The sequence below is a fragment of the Oryctolagus cuniculus genome, chromosome 12, assembly GCF_051225735.1.
Source record: "Oryctolagus cuniculus isolate XC-2025 breed Fujian yellow rabbit chromosome 12, ASM5122573v1, whole genome shotgun sequence".
NCBI lineage: Eukaryota > Metazoa > Chordata > Mammalia > Lagomorpha > Leporidae > Oryctolagus > Oryctolagus cuniculus.
The window spans coordinates 38,782,098-38,795,100 of NC_142878.1; the positions used below are offsets into that span (position 1 = coordinate 38,782,098).

The window sequence follows — 13,003 nt, forward strand, 5'->3', positions numbered from 1 at the left end:
AGCCAGAAATAACACATTTCGTTCTACTGAGTGAGATTACAGGAATAGAAATCAGCACCAGGGGATGAGAGAGGAGAGAGCGTTGGCTGTTACAGAGGGAAAGTAAATGGCTCTGAGAGGTAAAAAATGATTTAGAGACATAAGCTCACCACAGACTTTATTAAAAAGAGAAATTTGAGGATAGGCTACATTGAGAGGCTTCTTTGTGGGGAGCCCAGCAGAGCAAAGGGAAGGGAAGCACCCACAGCCTCCTCTTACCAGGAAAGAGAAAACAGCAGTGAACTTGATAGTGAACACTTAATGTAGAGGTTAAAAGGGGCTGTTGAGCAGCCACTGGGGCCAATGGAACAGTGGGGTAGAAACAAGGAATGAAAGATCATTTTCCCAACACATCCTTACTTTGGGGGAAAAAAAGGAATCCTTTTCAAATGGGGGACAGAACAGCAGGAAGAGTTTAGGATGGGGTATAGAATGGAGGCAGTAAAGACTAGAAAACTAAAAAAAAAAAAAAAAAAATTAACAGAGCAGCTGGGAGGGTTATTTCCATATGTTAATGATTATCCCGTGGTATAAAACATTGAGATCACATTCAGGGTTAGACCATGGTTATGCCTGATTTCTCTCCATAGATAGAAATTCAGGGCTAGACCACTATCGTGGCTTGTTTCTAACCATGGATAGAATATGTATGAAGTAAAGCAAACAAGGAATAGAACCACATTTTTATAAACCATATTTTTATTGGGATTTTGTCCTAAATCAATCCATGGCAACATATAATGGTATGAAATGGTTATAGTAGTTTGAATACATTTTGAATATAGTTTCAGCTTTGCTTTTGACATTGTATGATAGTAGGATTTCTCTGGGATTTGTTTGAATGAGCTAAAATGTCCTTTTATAGCAACTGAGCAAAAACAAGATAGTACTAGGTGGTGGATACCCACCTAGTACTTGCATTTTCTATGCAAGCATTAGTAAAGATTTATTTATTAACAATCAAATGCAGTATATGAGATGGGTAATACTCGATGTTCAGAAGATACAGTTGTGTCACTTAGCTATGCTCAACTTGGCACCTGTAGGACTGCAATGTTAAATCAATAAATGTGAATTCAAACGCCATTTGCTCTCATCTGAGTGCTGATTTTGCAAAGTAACTTCATTATTGCCTATGACTTTGTGGTAAACTGTAGAAGTTGCACATTTGTTCAATGACTAATATAGCCTAAGCATGACCTGAGACTCAGAAAAAACAATCCCGTGTCATGTACTGTTACAGAACGTGGCATTTCCTGGGGGAAAGGCAGAGGGTTTGCAGATGAGAAGCTCTGTCCCCGCTACAGATTTCATGAGTATCTGGTATTTTTACTTTGACAGTATTCTGCCTGTCTTTGAGATAGCAAGGGCTACATCCAGCCCCTGGAAAGTTCAGAAGGGTCCACAGAAGAAAATCTTGCCTGTCTACATTCCTCACATTTTGGAGGTTCCTGCCACTGAATATCACCTAGGCCCTGGACTTGGGTTGGTTGCTCTGGCTCCCTTATCTCTAAGGAACACTCATGCACATCAACATTTGCTGCTACTGGACGTGTAATCATTTCTCCTATGGCCCAGGACACTGAAAAACCTGTTACTCCAAGGCCCTGGGGTGGGGTGTGGTGGAGTCGAGGCGGGGGCAGTAGGATTGGTCCCAAAGATCTATGCAGAATAATTGTGCTGTCCTGGACTAAAATTGTCTTCGACTTTTATTAACAAGGAGAACATCGTTTCTTGTTTCAAAGTCCAGTCAGTTTTTTACACATAAAATAGCAGAGTTCCATTATGTTAAATCAGCTGTAACTCACTTTATAATCTTGAAATGTTGTTTCTAAATTTATTTATTTATTTATTTTGTAAATGGGGTTCTTTTAAAAGCACTCCCCAGAGGAGCTTGCTCTTTCCATGACTCACATGATGGATCCTTTGTATTTAATCTCTCCTTAATTTGTGTTTTGTTTACATTTTAAAAATACAGACATAGGGTTGGTCTATGGTACAGCTGTTATTATTTCTCACCTAATTACACGGTCTTAGGAGATTGTATTACTAAAGGAATAAGGAAAGGTGTGTGCTGCTTTGCGACTTCTCACTTCTCTTTCCTGCTCACCCGCAAAGACTTTCCTTCCTCATCCTGTGCCCATCCCAGCCGTTCTCCATGCCTACCCGTGGTGCTCTCCAGACACCTTTTTTTTTTTAAGCTGAAAGCTAAATAATTCTTAAATGGTTTTCTTATCTCTGTCATGGGAAAGGAAATTACTTTTAAAATGAATATCCGCCAAAAAATTATTTCCTCTGTTCCCTTTCCCAGTTCCCATCCAAAGTTTTGCCCCAACTGCTTTTAAATTTCCAGCAATTTTATGAACCTACTTATTTAGCCAATGCCTGTCATAGGTTCCCATATAATGAAATATTTTGCCTAAGCTGTAGCCTAGATTCCAGTCTGGAGTCATTGTAACCTAATATGACTAAAATCTAAGAATAAAATCAATTTATTTGGTATTATTATGAAGTCGAAGCAAATGGGACATTTACCTAATATTTATTGTGCAGTCGCAAGCTTTTCTCAGATCATCTTCTATTTTAATGGCAGGTGTCTGCGGAAGGGGGTGAGGAGAACTTGGAACTCCTACCAAGTCCATTTTCAGTATCTGTTCAAGGGCAGAGAGAACCTCTAGCTCCAAAATTCAAGAAGTAAAACATAACCGGCGCCGTGGCTCAATAGGCTAATCCTCCACCTTGTGGCGCCGGCACACCGGGTTCTAGTCCCGGTCGGGGCGCCAGATTCTGTCCCGGTTGCCCCTCTTCCAGGCCAGCTCTCTGCTATGGCCAGGGAGTGCAGTGGAGGATGGCCCAGGTGCTTGGGCCCTGCACCCCATGGGAGACCAGGAAAAGCACCTGGCTCCTGGCTCCTGCCATCGGATCAGCGCGGTGCGCCGGCTGCAGCGGCGGCCATTGGAGGGTGAACCAACGGCAAAGGAAGACCTTTCTCTCTCTCTGTCTCTCTCTCTCACTGTCCACTCTGCCTATCAAAAAAAAAAAAAAAAGTAAAACAAAAATTCAGTGTTTGTTGCTTATTTTGTTATCATAGTTATTCTAAAAGATTTCTAGTTGAGCTCTAAACAGTTCCACCATCAGCAAAAGAAGTATGTCTTTCGGAGGTGTATGCTCCTTCTCCGTCTTTATAAGGAGCAGATGCTTGTCTCAGAAGAGGGGAAGTGTTCCTCAAAAGGCATGTGTCAAGGAAAAAACACTGGGATAATTACTTGGGCCCTTACAGTTGCCAGAAAACCTGAAAGTGTTGAAAAAAGAGGCTGCCCAAGAAGAGAAAGATGTATCGACTGACCCTTAGACATTCGGGCAATGCCCAGGAAAGATCTGCTTTTGAATTGAACTATAGTAGGGACCAAGCCTAATAAAGGCTAAATTGTTAGGATTCTAGCACAGCTAAAAACTATGGCTATTATGGATGTTCTAGAAGGTTGTTTTTCCGTTTTGGGAATCAAGGAGAAAGTCATAAATGTCTTTAGACAAATATAAATTTGAGGCTGATAATGTTATATGGTAACTGTGAAACTTGAACAAAAATGAATAAAAGTGATTAACATTTTTGGAAAATCAGTTAACTCTCAAAATATTTTTGTTGAGATGGCTAAAATAGCCCATACTACCTTTGCTTTGCAGTCAGGGCACAGCTGAGATTTCATTTTGACATAATGAAGAAGTTTGTAAGATGATAAATAGAGCTGGACGCAACTCTGCATAGTCTGGGCCAAGTTCTTAGGATAAAATTTTCCCATTTGGGGGTTATTGAATAATATTTTTCTCTAGTGAAACTTTGTGAGTGCCTAATATATTACATACTTCCCTGTTAAAGCAGAAAACATCCAGATTTAAACTGAATATCATCAATTGGGGTCATCAAAATATATCCTGGACATGCATTTCTCTTTTAGGAACAAACACAACACATTGTGGTAAATTTCTCACTATCAGATCCAATTCAGTACTGCTAAGAGAAAAAAATGGGCTTCAGAATTTATCTCTGTGTTTGTATCCTACTCTGAAAAATAGCAAGTACACATAAGAAAAATGATTGATTTTTTTCTAGATGTTCTAAATTGAGAACTGGTTAGAATTCTGACCCACTGACACTCAGGAAGGAGAGGTTAGCAGACATGCTCCCTGGTGGACAGTGTTTAGACAGGGGGAAATGTGACTAACACAAATCAACTCAGAGATGCCACAGATCACACAGGAAGATGCATGCGCTGAAGACAGGAGACCTGCATTCGGCCCCAGCTGGGGGAGTCCACGGGGAGCTGCTCCAGACCCTGACTCCTCACCTGGAAATTCAAGGTTTTCCCTGAAATGATCTCAGAGGGTTCTTCCAATTGGACATTCTAGATTCCCACAGCAATGTTTTCAGTGTGTAAAAATAGAGTGATTTTGGTACAACCCAGCAGTGGGATTTCTCTCCTCCTTGTGCATTCCAAGCTGTCTCCTGTGTCAAGACCTGAGCACCGGGTGTCCCTTCTTCCTTCAATGATTGGCTCCTTCTCCACCTTCATACCTCAGCTCAGCTGTCATGTGCTTACAGAGCCTTCCCTGGCCTCATCTCCAGTGGTCTCCCGTGTGCCTTTCTTTCTCATTGCCTTGTTTATCTTTCAGTCTTCTGATCTCATCAAGGACATTTATTTGTGTACACATAACCTGGTTGTCCATCTCTGCTGGCATGTAGACTTGCCTTCTGTTCTTTACTGATGTACCTTGGCAGTGTCTGCAGGAGTGTTGCAGGAGTAAAGGGTAATTACTCATAAGTACTTGGTAAATGAAGATCATTGTTTAAAAATGGAACCCTGGGCAGGCCTTGTTGTATAGCAGATGAAGCCACTGCTTGGGATGCCCTCATCCGGCACTGGAGTGACTGAGTCTGGGCTCCTCTGCTTCCAGTGCAGCTCCCTTGTAATGTATCCTGGGAGGTGGCAGATGATGGTTCTGGTACTTGGGTCCTGAAGACCCCGATAGAGTTCGTGGCTCCGGGCTCTGTAGGCATTTGTGGAGTGAACCAGAAGATGGAAGGTATTTCTTTCTGTGTCTCTTGTTCTCTCTCTCTCTGCCTTTCAAGTAAATTTAAAAATATAATAAATGGGCACAATCATGTATATTTTCAAATTATACATTTGGAAAAATGAAATACAGAAATACTAAACCTGCTTTGCTCTAATTGTGAGCTGGGCCTTACACAGGGTCAGTTCACAGATTTTTCTGAGTATTTCTTTGGCAACATAATGTAGACATTTTATAAAGCATAAAGCATTTTTTTTTCAATGTTCAATTTGTGGTTTATAGTTTGATGCCACAGAGATTTAAACTTTATACTCACAAATATACTTCATGCCAGTGAGTTTTCCAGGAATTTTGTGCCAGGTATTCCTTACTAATTCTGATACCTGAGTTTGTCATCTAGACCCAAGGTCGCTGAGCCTCCCTCAGTCCTGCCCCCTTTTAGCTAATTTTTTTAAAATTTATTTGACAGGTAGAGTTGTAGACAGAGAGACAGAGAGAAAGGTCTTCCTTCTGTTGGTTCACTCCCCAAATGGCTGCTACGGCTGGCGCTGCGCTGATCCGAAGCCAGGAGCCAGGTGCTTCTTCCCGGTCTCCCATGCGGATGCAGGGGACCAAGCACTTGGGCCATCCTCCACTGCCCTCCCAGGCCACAGCAGAGAGCTGGACTGGAAGAGGAACAACCAGGACTAGAACCCAGGGCCCATATGGGATGCTGGCACCACATGCGGAGAATTAACCAAGTGAATCACAGCGCCGGCCCCTTAGCTAATATTAAAACCTCTTTCCTCTAATCTAATGCTCAAATGACCCCCATACCACCTCACACACACCTGTAGATTGGGAGAAGCCTAACTCTCCAGAGTGGTGCATGGATTGGTGGGCATGATGCTAATGACAAGTGGGCCTCATGGGGTTGGCCTGGATGTTCCTTAAAGAAATGTTTTCAGTGCACATAGTTATCTTATTTTTACAAGCACCAACTCATGTAATGAGTTATTTATTTACTTTTAATTAATAATGTTAGATGGAATAAGTATAGTTTGTTGTTTTCATCAAATTAGATCTGCTGTTAGCCCAGTAGATTGTCCTTTTATGGAATCACATGGTGTAGAAATATTGTTGGTTTTTTTTTTTTTTTTTTTTTTTGGACAGGCAGAGTTAGACACTGAGAGACAGAGACAGAGAGAAAGGTCTTCCTTTTCTGTTGGTTCACCCTCCAATGGCCGCTGCAGCCAGTGCTGTGCCGATCCGAAGCCAGGAGCCAGGTGCTTCCTCCTGGTCTCCCATGCGGGTGCAGAGCCCAAGCACTTGGGCCATCCTCCACTGCCCTCCCAGGCCACAGCAGAGAGCTAGACTGGAAGAGGGGCAACTGGGACAGAATCTGGCACCCCATCTGGGACTAGAACCCGGGGTGCCAACGCCGCAGGTGGAGGATTAGCCAAGTGAGCCGCAACGCCAGCCTGTAGAAATATTTTTATCAGGATTTGTTGGACATCTTTAGGTTTTTTTTTTCTTTTTAAAAAACAGCCAGGATTAGTAGAGCTGTGGTGTTAACCAGAGCTCTAGTGTTTTTTGTTTTTGTTTGTTTGTTTGTTTTTAAGATTTATTGATTTATTTATTTGAAAAGCAGAGAATAACAGAGAGATAGAGGCAGACATGGGTTCACTCCCCAGTAGGCTGCAACAGCTGGGGATTGGCCAGGCTGAAGCTAGGAGCCCAGAACTCCATCTGGGTCCTTCACATGGGTGGTAGGGGCCCAAGTACTTGGGTCATTACCTGCTGCCTTACCAGGCACATTAGTAGGGAGGTGGATCCAAAGTGGAGCAGCCAGGACCTGAACTAGTGCTCTGATGCGGCATGCTGGTGTCCCAAGATGCGACTAAACCCTTTGCAACACAAAAACAAGAATACTGCATGACTTTTAAAAGTTATCATTTCTAGTCTTCTGAATCTGAGAAAGAGAGGAGAGGGAAAGATTCATTCAGAAAATGTTAACCACTACTTCTGAAGAAATAGTCTTAGAATATTTCTGCTGATGTTTGACCCTAAGGAATCTCAAATTAGCATGTTTTATTTCCTTGTTATGTACTGAAAACTTAAGTAGATCATTTATTTGGTTTCCTTTTATTTCTATAGTAGAGAAACTGTTAGGTTGAATAGAAGGGGGAGAAAGAAATGACCCTGAAGTGTATCCTCAGTTGAAGAGTTGGAAACGAGCTATTGTTTAATATTTTGATTTCCCAGAGTGTGAGAAAACTGTCCCTGTCCAGATGCTTGCCAAGTTCTGAGAGAACATTGAAGAGTGTTTTTGGGGCAGCACAGGGGGAGAGTCAGGGTTTTGCATGCGGGTGTTCCAGGTTTCAAACTGTAACAGGGGAATGGGAGAAAAGAGGGAAGCGTTCCCAAATCAAACATAACTCTCAGGAAATGAGCCAGAACACCTGTGAGAGGTCGAGGGTCAGAAAGCACAAACTCAGGGTTCAATATTTTGATCTCATCACACAAAGGAAAATGGCCATAGATGGTGGACAGAAGAAAATCTGGAATTTTATAGAGAACCTAGGAACTAAGGATCCTGTCATTCGGAAATTCCTTTCTCCCATGACTCCATGATGTTTCAGAAAATATTTTCAGAATCGATGCTGAAACTTTCTGGTGGTCTCTTGTTGCCTGAGCATCAGGTTGAGAAGTTATTTATCTCCTTTAGCTCCCAGAGGTTCACTTCTGGGAACCTTCTGAGCAGGATTCTTTGGCTGGTGCTTGCAAGTCTGGAGGGTGGGGGTGGGGTGGGGGTCCAGCAGTTGGAGATGGAGAAACGCAGCCCTGAATCACGAGTAATTCACGGCTATGGAGAGAAAAGAGGTTTTGCCAATGTTACTTCATGGGACCTCCTACGGAAAAGGAGGGTGTTTTTTCCATCTCATTTCCCAGCCCTCAGTTCTCTAAAATCTGCTTGATTTTTGCCAGGTGTCAAATTATAACCCTTCTTGTCAACCACAAATGACTAATGATTAGCCTAATGACTATGCAAAGTTTGAAACTTACATTCACATTTTAACTTACTGGTTGTGTTGTGCTTTCATAAATAGAAAAAGAAAAGTCCCTGAAAAGCCAATAAAAACAAAGGTTTTGGGTCTTCATGTCAGTGCTTCCTTGCAGTTGTTGACCCTGTAGGTGCTGTGGCCGAGCCATCTTCAGGCCTGTGGCTGGCCAGCCCAGCCAGTGACGCCAGCGCTCCTCTCCTGGGGAGAGTTAAGTGATGTCAGCACCGCTGGGCAGAGCAGTATCTGACCCTTAAATTGCTTTATATACCAGCAGCTGTTTTCCTCTTTCCACCATTCCCTGAAGGAAGCACAAGGGCTGAAATCTCCGATACTCATTTCCATCCCCCTAGATAAAGTAAATGGAAAGCTTTGATTGAGTGATGACTACTTTGCTCGCTGGCCATTTGCCGTTAGATGCTAATTCTCAAAAGCCTCTGCATACTTTTCTTTTCTTTACATGTTGCGGTGAAGGAGCAAGATCTCAGCAAGTTCTCTCCATATTTACGCCCGGCCCCAATGTGTGCCTTGAGAGCTCATAAAAACAAATCTGCCTCTGAGCCGGGCAGTCGGTAATGGGATCTGGAGCCTCTCTCTCTGCAAGGTCACCTGTTTAAATAGAGACTCCTGCCGTGCTGCTTGGAAGGTGTTTCCATGTGAGGGCTGCTCGCTGGCTCCCCTCCCTGGGCGTCTTTTAGGAAGTGAGCTTCCAAGCATGGGTCCGGTTCTCCTGGGGAGTCTTCAGATGGCTGAGCTCCATTGGTGTTGATGAGAGATGCTGGGGAGCCGAACCCAGGCAGATCCAGATCCCAGACCTAACCCAAAGCACGGTCAAGGCTTTAGATAGGTAGGATTTCCTTTAAAATTAAGGCGGCCCTGTACTCCATTTGGCTACTGGAGTGTGCTACAGAGTCATCGAGCAGAGGACTCTGGTGAAAACAGGAGGGCTGTAAAGATTGTAGTGCAAGAAGATGCCAAGAGTTTTTCACAGCCTGCTCCAGCATCGAGCTTCATTGAACAGCACAGCAGACAAGCTTCCCCAAATTACACCAAAAGCAGACAAGCCAAATGTCTGTGGCCATTGTGGCCCTTGCTTGTTCTTTCCATCTGAGTTCACATTTTCTGTGGAGGCACACTTCCAGTCTCCATCGGTCCGTCTGCTTCGTGTTCCTGTACCCTACAATCAAACCTGAGTCCTGCCTCCGATTCTAGCAGAATTCACTCAACGAGTTGCCTTGGTGGGCCCAGCAATGTGCCAGTGAGAGGGGGTCCCTGGGGCACACCCACGTTTCAGACCCAGTCCTGACTAGCTCCACTCTGCAGGGGGATTCCAGTCGTTCCTTCCTGCTGGCTTCTCCCAATTTAAAGAGGGAGCATTTGGATGGGAGACACATTAAGCACTCTGCTATAGGGGCTTCAGCATTTCAACAAGGCCAGCCCCCAACCCCTGTTTCCAGAGCTTGCCTCCATCTCTCCGTCTAAGTCATGGCTGGGCAGCCAGTACTTAAACCTTGAGATCCAGATCAGGACTGGCCTGACTGCTTTGGAATCAAAGAATGAAGTCAGGGTAGAAACAATATACAGACAGACAAGCTCAAGAGAGGGAGAGCAAACAAAGCCGGCAGTTCCTGGTTGGGGTCATAAAGCTCCTACTTCCTTTACCGACCAACAATAAACAGAGGCAGTCACCTATCAGTAAACATTCCTCACTGCACCAGTGGGGATTTGTGTTCAAAGACACCAGTCTGGATGCCGACTTCCCTTACCCTGTTTTCCCTCCTTCCCCCAACTTAATGGGGGTCCTAAATAAACCTTTTTCTGTAAGGTTAACCGGGGTTTCTCCACCTCAGCTCTGTTACACTTTGGGTTGTATCATTCTTTGTTGAGAAGCTCTGCCTTGAGCTTTGTAGGTTTCAGCAGTGCCCATTGCCAGTGCTTGCCAGATGCCAGTAATGCCTTCTTGCCATATGATGACCAGAAATGTCTCCAGATATCACTAAATACCCAATGGGGGATAAACCCCCCTCCACTCCTATTGAGAACCATTGATTGAGCCAAGGAACTAATCTATTAGTCTTGTGATTACTGGCAATCATTAATATGCAATGTCACCAACACTAGTGAGGCATCAGAATATGATATCAACAACCCAGGGGTCACAGTGCTGTTTAGGGAGTTGCTCCATGGATCTGCACGGCTGTGATTTCAACTTTTAGTACGCACTTGGATCACCTGGAGGGATGGTTAAAACCCAGATTCCTGGGCCTCACCCCAGAGTTAGTCTGGAATGGAAGCCAATAATTTGCATTTCTGACAAAGTTATGCTGATTCTGTGGCCCTGAAATGCACTGGATTGGACCTTTCTGGAATGGTACTGGACCTACCAGTGATAAGGTTGCTGTGGGTACAAGAAGACTTATGATTTGCAGCCTCCCTGCTTCTGTCTGTATTTTCTGAGTCCCTATCTTCCTCTTCACTGCCCTCTACTCAGTGTCATTTGGTCTCTTTTTTTTAGGATCCTCCTGATGAGCTTTCCCCCCTTTGACCTATTTTCCCTGGGCAATGCCCCAAAATCTTCCTCCTTCTTAGACCTAGTCAGACTTTATATTTGGCTTTTGTTCCTCAGGCCTGTTTTTGGCTCCTGAATTAACTCATGCCTAAGCATCAGGAAGTATGACCAGCATACCCAGCTTCTGGGTGCTCCTTAATCCTTCTCAAATTTCACAAAACAGACTTCCATGTCATGGCATACCACGGGCTGGCTTGCCCAGCAGGGGAGTGCAGATTATCACTGACATTGCCTGGTGATAAACTGATGTTTATTGTTTTAAGGAAAGTTCTGTGCAATGTACCCCCTTATTGCCTGCAGCCCTGGCAAACTACCATCATCTGTCCCCCTCAGTAGTCCCAGGGATGACAAAATGCCTCCCTGCCTCACACCCTAGAAAAGTGCTAAGGAGACCAATGGCCCTCCTATCATGCAGGTTTCTGTGCACTTCAAGTCTCTTAGCAGGTGTTTGTCTAAATACTAGAGCTACCCATGCTTCCACTTTGTTGATGACATCAAGTTCAGAATCCTTAGAATGACATACAAGGCCTTTCATGTGGAGTCACAATCTATCTTTCCCCAAATCTACCATCTTCACTCACTATGATGCGCTTTCATTGTATCTATACCACATGGCCTTTCATCATTTTCCCAAACACAACCTATTAATAAGCATAAAAGTGATAACAGCAGTATTAGCAGCTACCTTATTGACCATTTACTATGTATTGTGCATTGTTTTTTATTCTGCTGTCCACTTTCAATCTTTCCAACTAGCCCATAAAGGAAGTATTATTATCTCCATTTTTACAAATAAGAAAACAAAAAGAGTTTAGTTTTAGAAATGAGAGTCAAAATTCAAACCCAGACAGTTATCTATATTATGCATTATTTATGTTTGTTATGATTATTCTCATGTAGCCAGCTCTTCTTTGGGGAAAATTTTCTAAACCTTCAAGACCAAACTCAACTATAACAACTTCCATGAATCTTCTTCTACATCTCTAGAGGGAATTAACCATTCCTTCTTCTGACATTGAATAAAACTCTGTGTGTGTGTGTGCACTATGTATAATAGGTGTGTTTTGCATCGCAATGTTAGATTTCTATGGTTCCTTTGTATGTAAGATTGTGTTACATTTATATCTCTACTCCTAGCATCTACACTGTGGCTGGTATCAAATAGCTGTTATATAAATGCCAACGTAACAAGTGAATAAGTAAAGGAATGATAGATCTCAATTTTATTGCTTTAAAGGTACACAGATCACATTAAGTACTGGTTGTCAAACTTAAGTTGAAATTAACACTTAGACATATACTTCTGGTTTCTGTAGTTTAAAAGATTTTCACCCTAGCTATTTTTGAATAAAAAGAGGGAAAGGAGACTATATGGACTGTGCTCTCCAATCCAAGTGGAACAAAGGCACTAGATGCATAAAGCAGCAGTGTTTGTTGGAGGGTCTCAGAGGATACCTAAGACCTCTGAATAAATAGGGTGTTGGCTGATGAAAGTCCCAGGGGTCTGACCATTAAAAAGCTGTGGTGTTTTGTCGCTGATCCAGTGGAACCATGAGCAGCCAAGTTGGAACAACTGTAGCCACCAAAGCATGTTTCTCTGTATTACCACTATTTAGTAGAGTAAGTGCATGTTTGCATGTCCAAATGGCCAGAGGTAGCTTCCTAGACGTGAGAAAGCATTCAGGCTATGCACAATACCTGGGTGCCAATGACCCAGGCTGGGAGCAGGTGTTCTGTGAGGTGAGGGAATCAAGCTGGTCCTGACATGGGTGAGCATCTTAAGAAATGATTACTAGAAGTTAGAAATGGATGCTCAGATACAAAAGGAAAAAAAAGTGTGTTTTGGAATACCAGGCATCAGAGAGGGCTGAGTGTTCATAAGGGGTTGATTAACTGAAGTAATGTCACATTATGCTAAGCAGTGTTTAAACAATCAGCTGTAAAATTATTTTCTTGTGTACAACACTAGCTTAGGCAGCTTCTCAGATTTTACAACGTTGGGGTTGTTTTTAGGAGGCATTCATGGAGGCATAGCCCTGCCAGAATCTTTATCTGGAATATATGATTCATATCTTATCATTATAGTCTTCAAATGAACAATTTAATTATCCTATTTCCCCCTTAAACCATCATAGCTTTGGTTTCAGTGCCAAATTCCTTAGTAATATTCTATTTTATTTTGGCTACTGAGGCAATCTTAGAGCACAAGTACTTTGCAAGCACTCCTGGTTTTCCACAATAAGAATGTCACAATTTATTACCAGGGATATATGTTCTAACAGAT

The 13,003-nt window shown here is 43.0% G+C and overlaps 1 protein-coding gene across 6 annotated transcripts in view; it reads left to right on the forward strand.

The window, feature by feature from the left end:
• SLC25A21 (solute carrier family 25 member 21) overlaps positions 1–13,003 on the forward strand; it is a 559,911-nt gene that overhangs the window by 341,189 nt on the left and 205,719 nt on the right. The window lies entirely within an intron of this gene.